This window comes from Gigantopelta aegis, unplaced genomic scaffold (assembly GCF_016097555.1).
Source record: "Gigantopelta aegis isolate Gae_Host unplaced genomic scaffold, Gae_host_genome ctg4653_pilon_pilon:::debris, whole genome shotgun sequence".
Classification (NCBI taxonomy): Eukaryota; Metazoa; Mollusca; class Gastropoda; order Neomphalida; family Peltospiridae; genus Gigantopelta; species Gigantopelta aegis.
The window spans coordinates 7,693-12,500 of record NW_024533975.1 but is presented as its reverse complement, the minus strand read 5'-3'; the positions used below and the strand labels follow the sequence as shown (position 1 = coordinate 12,500).

The following is a 4,808-nucleotide window of genomic DNA, read 5'->3' as shown; positions in this document are numbered from 1 at the left end:
GGAGTAAAAGGTTTCCATATTGCTAATATAATAGCAGCCATAGAAAAGGCATATACTATACGAGCAATCCATGCTGATAATATCTCAAATTGGCAGTAAGTTAACAATAGAACAATACAAGTAACCCACAAATGATCAACCATCCATTGCACCAGTTTGGGAAAAAAGTAATGTTTTTAACTTATTACATTCATGTATGATGAGAGTGGAAAATTTCATTGTCAGACAAAAGATTATACTGGAAATAACAAATCTAAGTAAAAAATATAGCAGATGGTTTGAATGTACTAAGATAGCTTGGGATAAAGCATTCATCTTGCAAATCCCGACAAGCATAGAAGTAACTTGTCAAACGAATACACATCATAATACCAATGTGTGGAACAATTGGTTTCAATGCACGCTCCATACTTGACATGGAATCATATATGATTTGGTGAAATTTGATACACTTTAACTAATAGTAAAGCTAGTACTAAAGTCTGACTACAAAATGCTATACTTTTTGCTCATATATAATAAAACTAGTAGAGAATAGACCAATGAATGAAGTAATATAACCATTGCTGACAAACTATCAATCCAGTTGTAATGTATTAAGTTCCCTCGTAGAAAAAAGTTCACATCATGAAAAGAACTACTCAAACTGATTATGACACATATTGGGGAAGACAAAATGTAGAATGAGAAAAAATGCAGTTATTTCTTAAAGTCATCAAACTTGCCCAAGCTAAGAGCACACTTCACGAACAGTTTTCATATAAGTAATAAACAGATCAGCAATGCAGTTAGCTTTTCTTCACTACTTTTATCGTATGAATTAATAATTTCAGTATACATTGGTTAGTAGTTTCATACAACTTGTTCAATTCATCTGTAGGCAATTGGTTTGCAAAGTGTGCACTAGCTGTGACAAAAGTGTTCAACTGCTCTGATTAACTTTCAAAGCATTAAGAAAGGACAGATTAACTTTACCAGTATAAACGGACTTGGGATATGAATATGAAAGACATTGATTAATTTTCTTTGGGTTAATAGTAAGTGGGACAAAAAGTTCAGGAATAATCATACCCAAGTTTGAAAAAAGGAATTGGTAAACTAATAGAAGGGATACCGTAGGAACAAGATCTACTTGAGGGACTAGATTGCCATTACAACTATATGGAAAAAATAACAAATTACAATTAAATACAGAGATTACCTCATCTACATTGAAGAGTGGGCGGGGAGAATATACAAGTAGAGCAGCTTCAGTTTCCCACTTGGATCCTCCACCATGATCACCAGTTGGAGTCATACCATGATCTCCCAGTACAAATACTATGGTATTATTATCAACCACATCAAATATAGTCCTTGATAAAAACAAGCATACTAATACATGTCAATGGACTGATGTATTATAATATGTAGTGGAAACAGGTTGTGGGAACTTGTACTTAACCTCCTAATTAAGTAAATTGCTGTACACTGATAGTTATGGTAGGGTAAAACTCATTCATAAGTGCACACAAAGTCTGCCAGACAACTGAAATTATGTTGTAGAGCCTGAGCTCATGCAGTGTTAGTTCATCTATATATGCACACATGTCCATTAGGTGTCTGAGTGTGACGTATGCTGGATGATATTATTAACATAATAAACTAGGTGGTAGTGGATTATTTTCACTTCCATTATGTTGCCTGTCCAATCTAACCACTCAACAAACAAATTATTCTTACTTTACTCTTGCATCCAATTGCTCTAATTTTTTAGCCATATTGTCACTGTCAGGACCAAACGTATGGCCACAATGATCAACACCTAGAAGATGACCAATAACAAAGTCAGCAGAATTCTCTTTTAATTCTGGAATGATAAGTTTATACACTCCATCATCCACTGTATCTAAGTCTTTAACATTCAGTGACGGAAATGGATAAAACTTGTCAAACAAGTTAGGATACATACCCATCCAAGTATTATCTCCAAAAAAGTGATATTTAATCCATTTATTTTAGACTGTCTTATGAGGTATCTTCTTGTATTTCATAACTGTCAAAATTGCTGCTAATATCAATAAAGGTAGGGAGACTTCCAGTTGTCAAAGCTTTCAAACGTTGCATTGTTGCAGTTGGCTGATCAGCTATAAAACGAAACAACTTTGTGTTTTGTGGTTGTTTCTGTAAATAGTCCCTTATATGTAGCATTTTATTGATACATAATGGAGGGTTTAGATCATTGATTCATTATAGAATACAAGTCTATCGGCGTTGCATCTATCAATAACCATACAACTCTCTGGAAATGTTGGGGAGGACATTGCTGACTAGAACAAGCTGGAGTGTATTCTGGTCGAATAACAATTCTAGTCAACAAGAATCCTTTTAAGAAGAAACACAGTCCGACGTTTGAATCAAACAAGATATAAAGAGCACGAGATAAGACCTGGCCATACCCAATTAAAAGTGGGATGTACAGTTGGAGGGGCGTTTATTAGAAAAGGATATAAGCCATGAGGTTGGAGAAGTGCTATTTCTGCTCATCCACAATCTATCCTGGACATGGCATTATGTTCATTAGAAATGATTGTAAAGTGAGTGAAGGTGTTAATAATTATAGAATTCGTCTTTCTGACAGCAATTTAGGTTTTGTCGATCAAAATGTCATAAGGCTTTTAAGAGAAAGAGGAAATCCTCGCAAAGTCAGATGGACTAAGGCATTTAGAAAAGCACATGGGAAAGAGATGACAATGGTTAGTTTGCTATAAAAATAATAAATACTTAATGACTAAAATTATAATTTTTATAATTGACTAAACAGTTTGCAATTTGGATTGAATTGTAACCAGCCTTCCTCGATACTCAAATGAAGCTGTTACTATATAGCTAATCCATGCTAGATATTTTTGAAATCAACAAGTAATTCTCTAACATAAAATTTTACTCATACTGCTTGCAATTTATGATAAGCATTGAGAATTTTAACTAGTATATTAACTAAAGTAGTTATCATTGTTTTATTGATCTCATTCTTTGACAAAAACAAGTGATAAAACGAAGACAAGGAAACTTAAAATGAAACAAATAACAATTCTGAAAAAGTTGAACATCATGTCCTTAGACCCTATAATCTTCATTAATTATCTGTATTGGGTTAAACTGATGTATAATAAAAGCAGCAAAAAGTTGCTACTTTGATGCCTAATACAGTGCATCTGAAGTCTCTAGGACTTTCTACCAAATATTCAAATTGTCAAGTCAAAATTTCAAATCATATAGAAACAATATTCTAATAATCAGTATTTATACTATTATAGTAGTAGGTGTGGTTATCATTACTAACAGTATATTAGGAAAAATTGTTCTGATTCATAAATGGCAAATGATAAAAAGTTCTTAATATTATATTGGAGACTGTATTTTGCAAAGTATGAAGACTGAAAAATTGCAAAAGCTATAGTGCAACTCTGCAATTCATAAACCTCTATCAGTAACGCCAAGTCATGGTAGCAATAATTGAATTTATTTGTTGTGTATGTATCAGCAGTTTGGTTAAGTAATTTGTTGGCTTCAAATATTGCGTACATAACAATAACGAAACTATAAAACAAACATATAGTTAAAACAGTGTTCTAAAATAATCTTATGACTATTTGGCATACTTTTTTGTCAATAAGAATGCTATTTTCCGACTGTATGTTAAAAAATAAAATAGAAACAACAAAATTGAAATACACCACAAGCCTATAGCAGTCATACCAAGATAGACATACCATACACTTTAAATTTGTAGTTTTTCTCTAGTTTATACATATTCTAATTGTCTTATGATTATACATTGCTAAAAGTTGGACTAATGTGCCCAGTAACCTTACTATAAGTAAACCCCACCTCTAAATGCTAAAGCACAGGTTTTGACACATATTATACTGTCCTAAAGTTTGATTTACAAGTTTCCACTAGTTTGTATCTGTTTTTGTGAGATAAAACTAATTTATTTCATGTGTTTTCTTTGATGTTGTGAACACTTAGCAGGTGGCTCTGGCATTTGTTGTGACATTGATGTTAGTAATATATGATCGTTTTCTTTCATAGGACTCTACGTTTGAATTTGAAAAGAGAAGAAACATTCCTGTTAAAAGAAAAGTATAGTCGTGAATTGTGGCGAACAAAACAGGTATTGTATAGTGTGACATATTCTGTTGTATGTACTTTAATAATCAGTGAAGCTATCAGAAAGTCGAAAAAATTAAATCAAAGAGACAATCACAATTTATCAAGAATAGGTAACTACTGTACATGTGTACTTCATAACAATGATTCACTCTTTCTACATTACAGACTGAAAGCTGGATTGAAATTACAGAAGGCTTCTGATGAAAAAGAAGTTCAGAAAGGAATCTATTTGTTGGAACAACCCCCAGGTAGAACTAGTCACTGACATAATAGTTTGAACATGTATTTTTTCTAGTTACTGCTGATAAAGTCATAGCAGCTCAGAGAGAAAGGTTGGCAGCAAAAAGGAGAGAAAAGAAAATGGAGGCAATGGAAGTAGAAGAAAATTAACCATCATTTATTTAATATTATGAAACACAAAATAAAACCATTTTTTGACGTAATAATTATGTTAGTACATATTACTGTGTTTAACAAGACATAAAAATGGCTGATACAAACAATAATCTATAAATTATTGATGTACCCTATTTTACGAACTATAATGTTATATCATCATCACTGTTATGATAGTTACCAACAGTAGTGAGAGGAGAAGAGTCCACTGAGCTAACATTTCAGTAGCTCCACCCCAGGAGTGGAGATACTGA

General features: G+C 32.5%; 1 pseudogene; it reads left to right on the top strand.

Annotated features, from left to right (window-relative positions):
- Positions 1 to 2,495: 2,495 nt before the first annotated feature.
- LOC121392840 lies at positions 2,496 to 4,423 on the top strand (annotated as a pseudogene).
- The last annotated feature ends 385 nt before the right edge of the window (positions 4,424 to 4,808 follow it).